Source organism: Takifugu rubripes, chromosome 10 (genome assembly GCF_901000725.2).
Source record: "Takifugu rubripes chromosome 10, fTakRub1.2, whole genome shotgun sequence".
Taxonomy (NCBI): Eukaryota; Metazoa; Chordata; class Actinopteri; order Tetraodontiformes; family Tetraodontidae; genus Takifugu; species Takifugu rubripes.
The window spans coordinates 2555500-2574595 of NC_042294.1; the positions used below are offsets into that span (position 1 = coordinate 2555500).

Below are 19096 nucleotides of genomic sequence, written 5' to 3' on the forward strand. Positions count from 1 at the left end.
GCCTGCTCAGCCCCCGGCAGCGCTGATGAAACCATTTCATTCCTTCAAAAAAGCAGAACATGAAGCTCCAGAAAAGGTTTTTGTATCAAGTTTCCAACAGAACGAGGACAAGTGGGTAAAAGCGCCACTTTAAAGCCTCCACGCCTCAGAAAACATCCACCTTTAGGATGCCTGACTTTAGAGGATCGTCGGTTCGCTCCGAGCACAAGAACAAACATTTTTAACCTCAGTCCAAGAACATCTGGCCTGAAATGATCAAAAACCTTCAGCGTAAAAAGATGGTGGAGAGAAAGCTGCTGGGAGGTTCTCAGAAGAGAAGTGGCATTAAAGCCAGCTGGAAGAGTCCAGCCTGCTTCCTGCTCCTCCAAACAGGCATCTCCACACCAACACTGAGGAACACGGGCTTCTGTTCTTCCTTCTTCTCTTCTGACTATTGTGTGTTTGATGAATGCAGCATCCACTCACTGTCCCCCCCCCCCCTCATTTACACTGCTCCTGGTTTCACAATGGTCGTCAAACTGGTTTCACCAGCTTCACATCAGTCGCTCAGAAAGCTCAGATTTGGAGATAGTTGCCTTTTTCGGATTGTCTCGCCCTGAATTTCAGATGGGAAGATTTTTTTTTCTTTTTCATTTGGAAGACAAAATGTTGAACATGATCATTTTTGAAGAGATGAAAATACGACACTAGAGGTCAGAAGGTTGGGCGGAAGTTTTCTGGTCTTGTGGAAGGATGAAACCTTTGAACTCTGACAGTTCAAAGCTGAAGAATGAGATGATCCTCCCCAAAGGGATGGCGAGGTCCAGACAATAAACCTGAGTGTTTTTGTGTCCGATTATTAACATGTTCCATGCTTTTCCTTCTGCAACAGTTCATCACACCTGCTCAGTGAAACCTCGGTGTAAAGGAGGTGAAGCCGTGCCTCAGTGACTCTACTTTGGTGTTTTAGAAACTAACAGTTATTATATGAATATACAGTGTGCATGTACGCGCACACGTGTGTATAAACACTTAATACACGCGTGTGCGTGTATGTAGACTTTTTAGTACTTTGCAGATACGTGTCTGTATATAAACCAGATCCTCCTGTAATAAAGAACTAAAGGCTGACTGTTGTCACGTGACCTGTCTCCGTCTGTGTCCAATGATGGAACCTGCCTGGAACATCTGGTCCACAGAAAAAGCAAAACAGCTCACAAATCTGCCCCAGTTTAGACCCAAAAATGACAATAAATAATGAAAATGTGACACAGTAGAAAAATGGACGAACTTTCTGTTGGTCATTGACAGTTTCAGTCGTCATCTGAATTAATCAAAAATAGCTGAAGAAGTTCCAAAAAGGAGAAATATCATGTGATGCTTTACCGCCACCCGGTGGACACGCCTGGAACTGCAGACAATAGTTAAACGCGCTCCGACACATTCTGACCTCTGCTGCTCCTCCTGGACTCCAGGGCTGCAGAAATATGCTGCTTTTACAAGTCTTTCAAAATCTGTGAAGCATCATAAATCTTATTTATTTAACCAGGTTGAATAATGGTGGAGAATGGTGTCCGAAAAGCGTCTTTATTTTAAAGTGAACAAGAACAGTTCGGTCCGCGTTCACAGAGAGGCGGAGAGACCTCGAGAGAGCCCAAAACACGTCCGCTCGGAAAACTCTCCAAAATAGTCAAGCCACAGAAGTCAGGGTTTGGCGATGAGGACGAAAACACTCCGCCGCTGGCAGACGGGAGTTCTGTCCTTAAATCTAACGGGAGATTGAAGAGAGACCGCAGGTGCGTGTGTCTGCGGGGCCAGCTGTGGCTGATGAGCGGCTCCTCCACGCCCCCTGCAGGTAGACACCAGCAACAACGGTCCCAGAAACTGGGAACCCAACAAACCAGTTTTTCAAAGTATTCCTTTCAGACTAAGCAGGAAGACTGAAGACCGACAAGGTGAGTAAACGAAGAGTATTATTGAAAAGAATTGACATTTGTGTTTGGAGATAAAATCAAGATTTAGTTTTAGCACAAAACATCAGTATGCATTATAAATGAATAGTTCTTATTTAACTTTCTTATAGTCTGACTTTAGTTATAGTTGAAAAGTCTTTCTAAGTGAAGTTTAGTTTATTTTTCTGGTCTTTGCTACTGATCCTAAAAGAACTTTAAACCTTCCCAGAATGCTTTAATGGTAGTAATGTATACGCTATAAAGCTGTTGATTAGGTTTTAAAAGTGAGAGTGAAAGTATTCTCCTTAGACGAAGCAGGAAGAGCGACATTTTGTGACAGTTTAAAAGCTGAGCTGAAGACAGTCCTTTCACCATGTTGGCCTGTGGAAAACCAGTGTTGTCGGCCCGATGGACCAGCGTCCCCGTCGTTGCCGGACCACCGTTGGCCACCAGTTGGGTTTTTGGGATCAAAGTCAGGGCGTTTCCTGTATCCGGTTCTCCTCACGGATCCATGACTACAACATGTTGCTGCAAGTGCAGAGACGTTTGCTCTGGAAAGAACTTTAGAGCACATTCAGTGCTGCAGGATGAGGGGCTGGAAAAGGTGCCATTTCTTTTCTCACTGCAGGGAACAGTTAAAAAAAGCAGCTTAAACTCTGAAAACATGAAAATTATACAGAGACATCACTGATTTATTGATTCAGTTGTTATCCAGAATGTATTAGAAATGTTCCTGTTTGATAAAAATGCAGTGAATTGGGATTATTTAACTACAACCTCTACAGACTATTTACCTTCATCACAGTCTCATCACTATTTCTGATGTTTCCTCAGGATGGACGAGGACAGAGCAGAGTCCACAGTGCCCAGCTGTGTGTCCCTGAAGAGTGACCACTCCAAACATGGACCAATAACCTTCAGAAGTTCAGAGAAAATGTTGCTCCCCGGCTCAGTGCCTGTATATTGGAGTTTACCCCGGTGGATGAGAGGGTAGCCTCCCTTTGCCTTCTGGTGGGGGGACGGATCCTGTGGCCCAAACAGCAGTTCAGCGTATCCACCCTTTTTGGAGTCCTTAGAGGGAGTGCTGGAGAGTGCTCCTTCTGGGGGCTCCCTCGTCCTCCTGGGTGACTTCAATGCTCACGTTGGCAGCGACAGTGAGACCTGGAGAGGTGTGATTGGGAAGAACAGCCCCCTGATCAGAAATGTTCCTGTTTGATAAAAATGCAGTGAATTGGGATTATTTAACTACAACCTCTACAGATTATTTACCTTCATCACAGTCTCATTATATTTCTGATGTTTCCTCAGGATGGACGAGGACAGAGCAGAGTCCGCAGTGCCCAGCTGTGTGTCCCTGAAGAGTGACCGGTCCAAACATGGAATGATAGACTTCAGAAGTTCAGACAAAATGTCAGAAAACTAAAGCGTGATGATGTGTTTGTGTGGCAGCTGTTAGTTACATTAACAGCAGCAGGTTGTGAGTTTATTATTGGAGATGTTTAACACTTAAACCTCAGACAGTCATATAGTTACATACTTAATGAGAATATTGTTGATTAGAAACAAGAATCATGTTTAAACTGAAAGATGAATTCAGACATAAATGCTGGAACAATATTGAGTCTTGATCAGGTTTTTTCATCCTATAAATCAAAGGACTAATAGAGATGTGTTTCATAGTGAGAGGGGGGAGCACATCCTATCAAACTGGGACCAGTCAGCTCCACCAGGAGAGTCCTCTTGTTCACAATCTGGAAGCAGATCTGGAGATGCTGAAATGAAGCCCAAACAAAGTAAAATTGTTCAATATGAAATTGAACTTGTGATGTCATGAATTTGTAGTTGTGTTGATGATTTATTATAGATGGAAATCATTGGTTTACTTATTTTCAGGAAGTGATCTGCAGGAGGTGATAGAAGGCCATAAGATCAGTCTGAAGAGAAGATGTGAACATGTGACTGAAGGAACTCATGAAGCAGGAAGTGGAACCCTGCTGAACAAGATCTACACAGAGCTCTACATCACTGAGGGACAAAGTGAGGAGGTGGACACACAACATGAGGTGAGACAGCTTGAGAGAACCTCCAAGAAGAACATCCAGGACACTACAATCAAGTGCCAGGACATCTTCAAAGTCTTATCTGAGCAACAGAGACACATCAGAGTGGTTCTGACCAACGGTGTCGCCGGCATTGGAAAAACCTTCTCAGTGCAGAAGTTCATTCTGGACTGGGCAGAAGGTTTGGAGAACCAAGACATCAGTCTGGTGCTTCCGCTCTCATGCAGGGAGCTGAACTTGATCAGAGATGAGCAGCACAGTCTTCTCTCACTGCTTCATGTTTTCCATCCAACATTACAGAAGATCAGAGCAGAAGATCTGACTGTCTGGAAACTTCTGTTCATCTTTGATGGCCTGGATGAAAGCAGATTTTCACTGGATTTCAACAACCATCAGGTCATCTCTGATGTCACACAAGTATCGTCACTTGGCGTGCTCCTGGTGAACCTCATCCAGGGGAACCTGCTTCCCTCAGCTCTCATCTGGATCACCTCCAGACCTGCAGCAGCCTATCAGATTCCTCCCTCGTGTGTTGACAGGATCACAGAAGTACGAGGCTTCACTGACTCCCAGAAGGAGGAGTACTTCAGGAGGAGGTTCAGTGATGAAGATCTGTCCAAGAGAATCATCTCACACATCAAGGCCTCCAGGAGCCTCCACATCATGTGTCTGATCCCAGTTTTCTGCTGGATCACTGCTATAGTTCTGGAGGACATGATGACCAGAGACCAGAGAGGAGAGCTGCCCAAAACCCTGACTGACCTCTACTCACACTTCCTGATGGTTCAGATAAAGAGGAAGAAGCAGAAGTATGGAGGAAAGCAGAGACCAGAGGAACTGACTGAGGCTGATAAAGAACTCCTTCTGAAGTTGGGGTGGCTGGCGTTTGAACATCTGGAGAAAGGAAACATGTTCTACTCAGAAGACCTGGAGCAATGTGGACTGGACGTCCCCGAGGTGTCGGTGTACTCAGGAGTTTGTACAGAGATCTTCAAAAGAGAGAGTGTGATCTTCCAGAAATCAGTCTACTGCTTTGTTCATCTGAGCATTCAGGAGTTTCTGGCTGCCGTCTTCATGTTCCACCTTTACACCATCAAGAATAAAAGGATTATTGAGTCTGTCCTAAAATATTTGAAACCAAACGACTTTTTCCGGTTTGCTGGGTTGTTAAATAACGATCCAGCCACATCTCTTGATGACTTCCTCAGGAGAGCACTAATGGAATCTCTTGAAAGTAAAAATGGCCACCTGGACTTGTTTGTTCGCTTCCTTCATGGTCTCTCTCTGGAATCCAATCAGAGGATCCTGGGTGGACTGTTGGATCAAATGGAGAACCATCCATAAACCATCCAGAAGGTCCTCAACAACCTAAAGGAGGTGAACAGTGATGAAATCTCCCTAGACAGAAGCATCAACATCTTCCACTGTCTGATGGAGATGAAGGATCAGTCAGTCCATCAGGAGATCCAAGAGTTCCTGAAGTCAGAGAAGAAATCAGAGAGGAGACTGTCAGAGATCCACTGTTCAGCTCTGGCCTACCTGCTGCAGATGTCAGAGGAGGTTCTGGATGAGCTGAACCTGCAGCAGTACAACACCTCAGAGGAGGGACGACGTCGCCTGATTCCAGCTGTGAGGAACTGCAGGAAGGTCGAGTAAGTAAAGATTTTTGGGGCCGGACATCGGCGTTTAAATCAACCAAGTCGATCATGTCAGGTAGCAATACCCCCTCCAGTGGTCATTCCTTCAATTCTTTATTTCCATTGCAGCGTCCATAAATTAAAAAAACAAAAATTAATTCAGAAATGTTCAACACTGGCTGGATATAAGTTCAAAGGTCAATCCAGACAAACCAACATAAGGCAGGAATAATAGGAGCCACAAGTTAACTTACTATCATGAAATTACTGTCATGTAATTAAATAACTTTTGTTTGTTTGTAAACATCGTATTCAAACGACAGAAAAACACATTTGAACTAATGACACGTGACTATTTTGCTTCATTTGTTCAACGTAAAAACAGCCGGCCTCGTTGGTTTAAATGGGTGTTTTAGGTCTTTGTGGCGGTTCCGTTTGGAGCCTTTATGTGACCCACAAAGTTGTTTGACCCTTTCCACACCCGTTAGGTGGCAACTTCATCACTAGCAACAAAAGGTGCAGTGAAAATGATTTGAAGGAAAACAGGCAGATATAACAGAAGCTGAGGGCAATCGATGCAACCAGAGACTCTGATGTCATCGATCGGATCGCTGAATTAAGACTTGACGCACGATCGTACAAATTGGATGAAATGCAAAATATCCAAAGAGCCGATAGACAGATAAAAAGATGCACGTTTCTTTAAACCATTTGCTACAATCATTTTAAATATTGAGTAATTATGAGCTGTTCTAAAATAAGACAAATGTTAAGAATAATTCAGTTGCATTTCAGATCTGATGGTCGTTCAAACTGTTGCTCTATGGTGTTGAATTTAGCTTTTCCAGGAAATGAGCTACATTTGTGTTGAGGTAGATTCTCAGATAAGTTGATGAGAAATCCCAAAGTTTGACTCACTATTTTTGTTTCATACACAACAGACTGTCTGGTAGTTTTCTTTCAAAGAGTCATTGGGAAGTTGTGGCCTCAGCAATGACGTCAAACCCTTCTCATCTACGGGAGCTGAGCTTAAGCTGGAACAAAAGCCTGACAGATGCCGTAGTAAAGTTACTGTCTTCTGCAATGATGCATCCAAACTGCAGACTGGAGACGCTCAGGTCAGGAGGCCTCTGTTGGTCTTTTCTAAATTTCTTTACGTTTTCTGCTTTTCTCTTCATTTTCATATTTAGAAATGTGTTTTTATTTGCCCCATTTATTGCTTTTCCAGGTTGTCGCGCTGCAGGTTATCAGAGATCAGCTGTGACTCTCTGGCCTCGGCGCTGAGGTCCAATCCCTCCCATCTGAGGGTTCTGGAGCTGAGTGAGACCAATCTGCAGGATCCAGCAGTGAAGCTGCTCTGTGGTTTTCTCCAGGATCCTCTCTGTAAGCTGGAGACGCTCAGGTCAGCTTTCTTTTATCTTCGACATAACAACTCAACAATGAAAGGCTTCAAGATAAACTCCATTGACTTTTGCAGAAGAGAAGTGTAGTATGAATTTAAATGAGCCATTGAAAGTCAATTTTATCGATACTTTTTAACTACGGTGTTGCTGTAATATCCCAGTTTATCAGTGGGGGGCCAGAGCTCTCCTGACTCCAAGGGCCCTGATTAAATAATGAAATAAAATAAAATAATGATTTTGAGCAAGTGTAATATGACTTTTCCTCCAATAAGAGATCATTTCTTGCCATGATTCCTTATCCAGGCTGTGGGACTGCTGTTTATCAAAGAACAGCTGTGACTCTCTGGCCTCGGCGCTGAGGTCCAATCCCTCCCATCTGAGGGTTCTGGAGCTGAGTGGGGCCAAGCTGAAGGATCCAGCAGTGAAGCTGCTCTGTGGTTTTCTCCAGGATCCTCTCTGTAAGCTGGAGACTCTCAGGTCAGTCAGAGATGATCCAGTACTTTCCCAGGTGTAACTAGTTAGACAATAAATGTTTACATGTTTGATCTTTGTTATAAACGTAGTGTTACAGTTCTCGGAAAAAAGACCACACAGGACAGATTTGCAGTATTAAATTGGTTGTGGAAATCTGTCCCATGTGAGGATGGTCATCAATGACTAGAAAGGAAGTATCAGTTGTAGATTTGTCTTGTTTTATTTTAGGCTGGCCGCAAAACCGCCCAAACATTCAGACCAATCAAAAATGGTTCTTCCTGTCTTTTAAAGATCAGAAGGAAAACTAGAAACCCCAAAAAGAAAGCTGCTGCAGTGTGCCACGCCCCTTCTCTACTGAGAAAACCATCCCAAAAAAGAGAAAAGCCCAAGTGTGAAGTGAGCACCCTGTTAAACCTTGGTACCGAAAGCCTGCAGTCATTCTCATCTTAGGTGGCTTCATTCCAGCCAGAATCCCAAACCTGCCTCCCTCTTAAAGGGGCAGCAGGTCAGTCCAACCACAGAAACCTTCATGAAGATCTGAAGCTTTCAGCATCCACAATTGTTGCACCTCACTTCCATTGGAGTCCAAATCAGAAGTCAACAAGTTGATTCTACACCGATTCTACACAATGCAACCATTTTAAAAATGTTTCCATGCAGACGTTTTCACAATTATTTATATAAATCTGTTTGTTCATCGCCTCCTTCTTTTGTAATGATCATTAAAGAAAATGACCTTATTTGAGTTTTTCTCCTCACAAATATGACATTCTATGAACGATGCAATAAATGCAGCTTGCAATCTAAGACAATATGGAAGTATGTGTATATAATAGTAGTGGAAGTAGTTCATAAAATGATACATTTGCTCTTCTAATCGAATCTTTCTATGTTATTAAAGAAAAACCTGCAATTAGTCAACAAAATCTAAGACATCAAACAAAAATCCTAATTTTCTATAATATAATATAAAACAGTAGAGAAGACTCTTTCTGCAGAGACACTGGTGGCAGGAATGCAGAAGTATCACTTGCTCAACTTGGAAGGTGGAGCATAAACCACCAGCTGAGAAGGTCCTCAGCGAGAGGAAGTGGTGGAGAACCATGAAACTTGCTAAGCTCCACCTCAGCTCCAGAGACGGGCTGAGCTGGAGCTGTGGCACCAGGTATCGCCCAGAAGAGCCTCCAACAAACAAGCTCTTCTCTTGGGAGGAGAGGGCTTTGAATCTCAGCTCAGTGTGCTTGTCTCTAGTAGGTCGCAGCTGCACCTTTTCCTGAGGTCCTTGTTGATGCCCTGAGGGGAATTGATGCTCCTGCAATGTTTTCTGGCAGCATTGAGCTTGCAGTGGGGCAATCAAACACACTGTGGGGTGGCTCTCTTTCCTTCTCTCATCTGGAGAACAAGTGACACCAGCTGCCAATCATTGTTGGAGAAATGTGCAGTCAGGGGAACTATGCGTCCAGACTATAGCCACCCTTCCAGCATCCAGCAGTGTCTAAAACCTTTGATTTGGTTTCACCAGAGAGTGTAGGGATTGCAGGGTCGCTGCAGCATCGCCCACAAGCTATCAGGAGTGGGTCGCTTTGTCCCAACTCCTGACAAGAGTTGAGTGCTATTGAGAAATGTGGTCTCACAAACTTGGAAGGTATTTTGACCTACACACACTTTACATACGGTGTAGATCTTGTCCAACCGCCCTGAAAGAACCCAAAATACGAACATACGGCAGATAAGCCGGTGCAGGACCAGAGGTTTGTTGCTTGTAAGCTGTGTTTTGCTCTGGTACATGTTGATTTTTATTTGTCTTCTCTCAAAATAATTGTTATTTTAGCCTAAGTAGCTGCAGTTTATCCGAGACCAGCTGTGATTCTGTGGCCTCAGCTCTGAAGTCCAACCTCTCCCATCTGAGGGTTCTGGACCTGAGCTACAACACGTTGCAGGATTCAGGAGTGAAGCGGCTCTGTTCTGGACTGGAGAGTCCAAACTGTGAACTGGAGACGCTCAGGTCAGTCTTCATTTTTCTACCTATATACCAGCTGCTAAGATGGCTAAGTGAGGCTGTTCTCAACACTGCTGTGATGCACGACATTAAAAAAATTCCTTGTAATATCGTGAATTCAGGTCTGACCCAACTAAGAACTAACGTTGGTTTAGTACTGACGCAGATAACATGCAGACCTGCACCGTATAACCTTATCCTGCATTTTTCAGATTAGACTACTGCAGGTTATCAGAGATCAGCTGTGACTCTCTGGCCTCGGCGCTGAGGTCCAGTCCCTCCCATCTCAGAGAACTGGACCTGAGTCGGAACCAGCTGCAGGATTCAGGAGTGAAGCTGCTCTGTGGTTTTCTCCACTTTCCAAACTGCCGACTGGAAACTCTGAGGTAAACACCATTCTCAAAAATGTCCATTATTCCATCCGAGGGTCCTCACACTTTCTGAGTGTGTGTGTTGTGCCCAGTTCCTTCAGGAGGGAGGGCCACACGGGGACCACTTATTCATGATAAATTGATTTAAGGACAATGAAAAAGCCGATAGATGGTAACCAAAATTAGACAAAACTACGTGAGGGTGCCTGGTAGACACCAGCCAACGAGGAGGGAGATGGTGAGGGAGACAGGAAGTCATCTAAGACAGGTTGTGCCTTTAAAGATGAGCCACAGGTGAGATGGATCTCCATGATGAGATGGGGGGAAAGAGGTGGGGAGAACCTGGGATGAGTGAGGGCCAGAACAATATATATTCTCCTTTGGAACAGTGCAAACCTGAGAGGTTGGAATTGTGGTAATTACATATTACTATCATTTTTTATCCTGTAACTAAATTGAATATTTACAGATCATGCCTTTGATTAACCTTTCAGATTAATACTGGTTTCACTTATAACCTTATAAAAGTTTCCCTTCTTTATTTAGATTAAGGTGCTGCAGCTTATCAGAGATCAGCTGTGACTCTCTGGCCTCGGCGCTGAGGTCCAATCCCTCCCATCTCAGAGAACTGGACCTGGATCAGAACAATCTGCAGGATTCAGAGCTGAAGCTGCTGTCTGCTCTCGTAGAGAATCCACACTATGGGCTGGAGACATTGATTCAGTAGCTGGTAGAAGCCAGTCACCTCCCGCTCATCTGCTGCATCACTCACTGACCACTGGTGAAGAGCATCTGTGGAAACATCTGCCGTCTACTCCGTCCATAGATGAAAAATTCTGTTTTTAAAAAGCGGTGGTGGACTTTCAGGAGATCAGTCGATGGTCGACAAAGCAGAAGCAGCTTCTCCTTGAAGTTAAATTAGTTCCTGGTATCACACAATGCATCTTTATAAAGTTCTAAATGGCTCCTCGGCCACTCTTATAAGCATGAAAACATTCTCTTAATTGTCTCTTCAAATGTCTGTATTATACGTTACTATTTTACATCATGCCTTCAGAATCTTTAGGGTTTAGTATTTACTGTATCTGTGACATGGAGCATTGGAATATTTCAGCTGCAACCAGCAAAAACCCATCAGAATGACGGCTATCAGTGGGAACCGCAGGTCATTTGACTTTAGTCAGTCTGTTCAATGTTATATGATTTATTGCAATCTAATAAAAACAAATAATAAATTTGGGAAATAGTAAATAAAAAGAAGCAAAATGACCAAATAAATCTCCCATGAATACTGTAAATTTAAAGATGTCAAGAATGGAATATCAGCTTAAATGCAATCAAACATAAAGTGAAAAGGCCTCCTTTAGGTTTACTGCAAAAATAAACACAAAATCAAGAGCGACACGCGCCAAAAACGTCTCATTCTCTCTTCTGTCTCCACTCATTCTTTTATATTCTCTTAAGATAATGGGGACGGGGTTGTGTGATAACAAAACAACCTAATTGGGGACTATATTTTTGTTGCAAGAACTTTGGCTCTTCAGAAGTTTCTATGTTGGCTTCCACAGATTGTGCATCCACTAGAAACTCAGTGTTTTTGAGGAACTACCAGGAGTGGCTGGAGTGGAGGCCAATGACGCTATAGCTACATATAGGTACATATAGATCACCGTTTGTCAGAGCCCCATTCCCCCAGTTCCCTCCTGTCCCCCTGCCTCTGCTCCACTCACCTGCAGCACAGCTGCAGCTCATTCCCAATCAGCCCTGCTATCAGCCTCCCCTGCACTCTCACTCTTTGCCAGATTGTTCTTCTGCTTTGATGTGAGACTTTCCAGCGTTATTTCCCTGCTGGATTCCCCGTTACCGACCCTGCCTGTCTTCGTTCTGCCTGCCTCGCCTGTTCCCTGGACAACCTACCTGCTTTCTGCCCCTGACTACGACTTCTGCCTCAGCGTTTCTGGTTCCTGTCTGCTCGCCTGGTTTTGACTTCTCCACCTGGCCCCAACTTCGCTGCTGCTCGTCCCCAGTCTGCTCCGCTACATCGTCAGCCTCCTCTCCTGTAAGCCCCTTTCTGTCACTCCTGCCCACTGTCAGCGGAACTGCACAGTTCCGAGGATTTACGTCCTTCCCCCTTGGTTCCGCATTCCATCTCTGCTTGACCCACTCCCCGAGCCTGCAACCCATAGACTTTGTGTGGGCCCTGAGCCTGAAGAACGGACTATTTCCTGTGTTTCCTTGTCTGCCTGAGTTCCTGTGTGCCCGTGTGCTAATAAAAGTCAGAACACAGAGGAACTCTTTTATTGGGGGCAGAAAAGGTACATTTTTATCTGGTAAAATTCAGTCAAAAGAGCACTAAAAGCATGAATAAACTGAATCATGTAGATTCTAATGACATAAGCTGGAGCTCCAACAGTTACAGCCCATAATGAGACTGCAACTGTTTCTGTGAAAGTGAACTTTTATACAGTTTACATTCTGCAGATTTCTGTCAAATTTCAATGCAAACATTCACGTTAATCGATATAATAGAAATCTGTTACACATCATGGATCAGTCAGTAATCTTGGACAACAGCAACGTTTAATCCTGGATCACTGCTCCATATATTTAAATGAACAAAGACGGCTGATACTGATTTAAGACAGAATTTGTGCATTTTGATGATCACATTCATCGGATTTTTAACCACTGATGGAAACATACTGATTCATTTAAATCAGGGGTGTCAAAGTCAAATGGACGGCGGGCCAAATAAAAAATGTAGCTCCAAGCCGAGGGCCAGACTGATCGAATGTTCATTGGAAAATTTTAAATGACCGCATATAGTCTAGTGAACCAAATTGAACCAACTGAAAACCTAACAAATATTTTACAATATGATCAGATAAATAAAGCAATAGTTTCTTATGGCTCTGTCAGTCATTTTTAATTTTCAAGAGGCACAAAAGACAAATTTGCTTTCTATAAAAATCCCCATAACATGAACATTAAATGAATGAAGCGGTATTATTCAAGGCACCATCAGTATATTTTCTCATTTAGCAAAAGTGGGCTAAATTTACTTCAAAGAAAAAAATTATAACAGTAATTTTCTATCATTCACTCAACTGAAATATTTTTAGAACATAATTGGATTGAAATACAATAACATAAAGTGCAAAAATCTCTTCACCAAAAACAACACTTTCTTCAAGGAAAAGGCACATGTGCAGTGAAAAATATTTAACTTTAACTTTTAAACTTGAAGTGAGTAATAATTGTAAATGTGTTATTGCACCTTAATGTTCACTTGTTTGAGGCTGATACTTGGTGGTGTCTCATCTTTTGGACGAGTTCATCAATGTTGGGGGTCCGGCTCTGAGCTGAGGAACTCCTCACAATTGAGTGAAGGTGTTCAGCAGGAAGTCCACTTCTGTGTGATGTTGTGTTCAGCTTCATCAAAGAAAGCAGTTGTTCCCGCAGGTCTGTGCTGCCAAACACAGGCAACGTTGGAGCAGCCTGGATGTGTGTCGGGGAGGAAACGGGCAAACTCTGCAGCACCCACTGCCCCATGTGTTGCCTTCAAGGCATCACTGCATTGGAGCTCAATCAACTCCATTTGGAGCTTTGGTGCTGAGCTTTCCACCTCAACCTCAAATGGACGGCTGAGCAGTTCAAACCTGCTTTTTGGTGCTTTTACGTCAGTGAATCGGCGTGGGAAGTCAGCGGCGAGAACATTAATTTAATCAGTGTTCCCTCAGAACCCAGTCCTGTCAGACCATTCTTTGATCACTTTCACATTTATGATTAAGGATTCTTCTATCCTCAGAACAGTCTTACTATAGCAGATGTCTTTCAGATAATGCTGTAGCTAAGTTTAAGGAAGTGATCCCTGTGCTGATCCCAGGACCACCGTGTGTTTCCCCAGGGATCAATCATTATAATCTTAGCCCTGCTGAGGTCGACTCTGTTTCTGAAGGTGCAGCAACCTCACTGAGAACCACGCTTGATTCTGTTGCCCCCCTGAAAAAGAAAATACTAAATCAGAGGAGGTGTGCCCCCTGGTATAATTCACATATCAGGACCCTCAAGCAGAAAGTGCGAAGACTGGAAAGGAAGTGGCATTCTTGTAAAATAGACAGCTATCATGTAGCCTGGAAAGACTGTCTATTAGTTTATAAAAAGGCCCTCCGTAAGGCTAGAACAGCTTATTTTTCTTCTTTGATTAAGGAAAATAAGAGCAACCCCAGGTTTCTTTTCAGCACTGTGGCCAAATTAACTAAGAGTCACAGTGTTTTAGATCCACGTATCCCTTCTTCCCTGAGTGGTGAAGACTTCATGAGCTTCTTCACTGATAAAGTTCTAGCTATCAGAGAGAAAGCTAACCAGGCCATCCCAACAACTGGACCATCACCAGATGTGCCGACTGTGGGAACATACAGGGTCTCCAACGAGCCCTTAAGCTCCTTCAGCCCTATATATTTTTCTGAGGCGTCATCGCTAATTCAGAAATCCAAGACCACCACGTGTCTTTTAGATCCCATCCCAACACACCTGTTGAAGGATGTTTTACCAGTGATAGGCAGTTCTATCCTGGACCAGATCAATGGTTCTTTAGTGTCAGGTTATGTACCCCGGTCCTACAAGGTGGCAGTGATTAAGCCGTTGCTTAAAAAACCATCACTGGATCCCGATGTCTTAGCAAATTATAGGCCAATATCCAACCTTCCTTTTATCTCTAACGTTCTTGAGAAGGTGGTGGTGACTCAGTTACTACAGCACCTGCAGAGGAACAGCCTGTTTGAGATGTTGCAGTCAGGCTTTAGAGCTCACCACAGCACAGACACAGCACTTCTTAAAGTCACTAATGATCTTCTCATAGCTTCCGATCATGGACTGGTCTCTATGCTGGTTCTGCTGGACCTCAGTGCTGCTTTTGATCCAGTTGATCACAGCATCCTGTTACAGAGACTGGAACATGTGATTGGGATTAAAGGGACAGCACTAGACTGGTTTAGATCATATTTATCTGATAGATCCCAGTTTGCTCATGTCCATGGTGTTCCCTCCTCATACAGTAGGGTTAGCCATGGAGTTCCTCAAGGTTCTGTACTTGGACCAATCCTCTTCACCTTGTACATGCTTCTCTTAGGGAACATTATTCGGCAGCATGGGAAAAATGTTCATTGTTATGCTGATGACACTCAGCTCTATTTATCCATGAAACCCGAGGAGACAGAGAAGTTAGTGAAGCTCCAGACCTGTCTTAAAGACATAAAGTCCTGGATGTCTTCAAATTTCCTCCTCCTTAACCCAGGAAAAACTGAGGTCATGGTGTTTGGTCCTGAACCTCTCTGGGATAGATTAGATCACATGATCACTCTAGATGGTATCTCATTAACATCTAGTCTCTCTGTGAGGAATCTAGGAGTAACTTTTGATCAAAATCTCTCCTTCAACTCACACATTAAATTAGTCTCTAGAAGTGCCTTTTTTCACTTGAGGAACATCACAAAGATCAGGAAGCTACTGATGCAGCATGATGCTGAAAAGTTAGTCCATGCATTTGTTCCTTCCAGGCTGGACTACTGTAATTCTTTATTATCAGGGTGTCCAAACAACTCTTTAAGAAGCCCCCAGCTGATCCAAAATGCTGCAGCCAGAGTTCTGACAGATATTGACAAAAGAGATCACATTACTCCTGGACTGGCGTCGCTTCATTGGCTGCCCGTTAAATTTAGAATAATTTTTAAAACCCTTCTTTTGACCTACAAGGTCCTCAGAGGCCTAGCTCCATCCTACCTGAAGGAGCTAGTGATACCTTATCAGCCCAATAGACCGCTCCGCTCTCAGAATGCTGGTCTACTTGTGGTTCCCAGAGTTTCCAGGAGTAGAATGGGGGGCCGAGCATTTAGCTACCAGGCCCCCCTGCTATGGAACCAGCTCCCTGTCCAGGTACGGGAGGCTGACTCCATCGCTTCTTTTAAGATCAGACTTAAAACCTACCTCTACCTCATAGGCAGACAAATTATCATACTTAGGGGGTCGTCTAATCGTTAGGTCACATCTTAGCTATGCTGTTATAGGCCAAGGCTGCCGGGGTCCAGAAACATGATCACCTGACAGGCCTCTGTCACTCCACTGGGTCATGGTTTCCTCTCCTCTCCTCTCCTTTCCTCTCCTTTCCTCTCCTTTCCTCTCCTCATCAAGCAGACTAGTTATGCTGATTCTTGTGTAGTTTTTCTGCCCCCCCCCCCCACCCCTCTATTTATTTACAGGTATCGCCGCCCTCGGAGCTGCATAATGACCTCCAGCCCCGCTGAAGTGATTGTACATCATATTTTTTGTGTGTGTTTCTGTGCTCTGTGCCTCTCCTCTCCTCTCCTCTCCTCTCCTCTCCTCTCCTCTCCTCTCCTCTCCTCTCCTCTCCTCTCCTCTCCCCCTCCTTCTCCTTCTCCTTTTCCTCTCCCTCTCCTCTCCTTTCCTCTCCTCTTTCCCCTCCTCCTCCTTCTCCTTCTCCTCTCCTCTACCTCCCCTTCACTCTACTTCTCCTCTCCTCTACCCCTCTCCTCTCCTCTCCTCTCCTACCTATCCTATCCTCTACCTGTCCTCCCCCTTCTCCTCTCTCTTTACCCAGCCGGCCATCAGCAGGAGGGTCCCCCTACATGAGCCTGGTCCTGCTCAAGGTTTCTTCCTGTTAAAGGGGAGTTTTTCCTTGCCACTGTTGCTTGTCTGGGGTCAGGCCCTGGGATTCTGGAAAGCGCCTTGAAACAATTTTGATTGTATAAGACGCTATATAAAAAATAAATAAATAAAAAAAAAAAAAAAAAAAAGATCAGCAAACTGTGCGCTCGGGAACACACTGGTAGAGAGCTTCTCTTTCAGGGTCTGGCAGCTGGGAAAGTGGCTCAAGTTTCCTTTGTGCATCTGTGCCTCCCACACAGTCCGTTTGGTTTTAAAGGCCTTCACTGTACTGTACATATCAGAGGGGACACCACCCCGACCCTGCAGCTGCAGCTTCATTGCATTCAGATGGCTCGGAATGTCCCACAGAAAAGCCGTTTCACACAAGAACCTTTGGTCTGGGAGTTGAGTTGTGTCTTTCCCTTTGCTGTCCAAGAACATCCGATCTCCTCAGGAAGCTGGAAACATCTTTGCAGCACCTTTCCCTGGCTTAGCCATCGCACCTCAGTGTGATGGGGCAAATCACCACGCTGCGTTTCCCACCCGCTCAGAAACGCCTTGAACTGGTGCTGAATTAAACCTTTGGCTCTGATAAAGTTCACTGCGTGCGTGATGGTGAACATTCCATGTTCCATGTCCAGGGCTTCAGCACACAACGATTCCAGGTGTATGATGCAATGATGAGCTGTCAGTTCAGCCGTAACGTTTTCCTCCTGCATCTTCTCCCGTATCTTGGCCACCAGTCCACTCCTGTGTCCACACATGGCAGGTGCTCCGTCTGTTGTCCAACCCACCAGTTTTTCCCGAGGCAGCTCCATCTCATTTCCACATCTTGACACCTCTTCATACAAATCCTGTCCTGTGGTTGTGCCGTGCACAGGACGCAACGCCAGAAACTCCTCTGTCACGTTGAGGCTGGACTCCTCTCTAATGTCGCTGCTCTCATCCACAGCCAGGGAAGATGCCATCAAATCTTTCCCCTTTTTCACAAGCTGCTCTTTTAGATTGAGGGACAACAATGGTGTTTCTGCTCAGGCTCACGTTTCAAAAGAGTTGCCTTTTGTCTGGGCAAACTTGCTCACAAACTTTAAGCATGCAGTGTTTGATGGAATCCCCCTCTGGAAATGGCCGGGCTGATTGAGCGATCTCTTCTGCCAGAATCAAACTGGCCTTGACAGCAGCCTCGCTTTGAGATTTGGCTTTTCTGAACAGAGCCTGTCCAGATTTGAGGCCTGGTTTTAATTCCTCAACCTTCTGTAGCTTTTGTTCCATGTCCATATTCTTGTCTTTGTCCGCGTGTTTAGTTTCATGATGCCGTCTCAGATGCTATTCTTTCATTACCGCCACCCTTTCTCCACACAGAAGACACCCAGGTTTCCCAGCTGCCTCCGTGAACATGTACTCCCACTCCCACCTTGTTTGAACCCCCGGTTCTCAGTGTCCACCTTCCGTTTTGCCATTTTATGGGTATCTGAAAGTTCACTTTTGCTGTTATGCTAATGACTACTGATAAATAATGAAATGAAGCCACCTCCCGTTCAGACTGTCACCGTTGCATTGTGGGAAATGTAGTATTGGCCTGTGTAAAACATCTGCAGCCTGCGGGCCGGTTCTAATAATAAATCAATATCATCCCGGGGGCCATAGAAAACCCTCGACCTTGACTCTGACATATGAGCTTTAAATGATTTATTTTGACTCCCATTTATTTGGCTGTTTGGATATCATCTTTGCTAGTGTGTGTGTGTGCACGAGCACACTCTATGGAACTGGCATAAAGGATGTTAAAATTAGTCTAAATTAGTCTAAATTAAATAAAATTCATCCATTCATCATTCCGAACAGGCGGTGTTTGATTAGAAACTCTTTCTGAGCTCTGGTGCTCTGAAACATCTCCGCTTCCATTTTCAGCTGTTTTTATTCTCAATAACATCAAATCATCCATCCATCCAAATCGTGGTCCTGTTGGACCACCAAAGGACAAACACTTTCCATTTAGCACGGACAAAAAAAATAAAGCTGTGGGGAGAGTTTGAGGAGTGTTTTTGAGGAACACGCTGCCATATTGGGTCCAAGCTGCTGGGGTTTTTGTTGTTTCCAGGTGAATCGGTGGGCAGCGGCGTTACCGCCTGGCTCTGCCCCCCCCCCCCCCTCTCTCTCCCCGTGGTCGTGGTCACGCCGGGCATCTTTACTGGTCCCGTTTTAAACAGGTTCTGTTGGGAACAGGTGTTCTCCAGAACTGTATTTCAGGCTGCTGTGCTGAAGGGCTGTTTTCAGTAGCAATAGAGCCAGAGTGTGCCTGCTCCATATGAACCCCCCCAGGCCGTGCTTTCCTCCTGGCTGAGCCATAATCAGCTCTGGATGGACTGGTTCATGCTTGGACTGAGTCAAGATTTGATAGGTTGACTGATTCTTCCAGTTTTTGATCAAACCCCCATCTGCTGATTCCAGGAGATCTTTAAAGGATCTCAGAGCTTCAGATTTATGAAGCCTGCTCAGCCCCCGGCAGTGCTGATTAAACCATTTCATTCCTTCAAAAAAGCAGAACATGAAGCTCC

The 19096-nt window shown here is 44.5% G+C and overlaps 1 pseudogene; it reads right to left on the reverse strand.

Moving 5' to 3' along the window:
• Nucleotides 1–13160: 13160 nt before the first annotated feature.
• On the reverse strand, nt 13161–17998 carry LOC115251241 (general transcription factor II-I repeat domain-containing protein 2-like; annotated as a pseudogene).
• Nucleotides 17999–19096: the final 1098 nt, after the last annotated feature.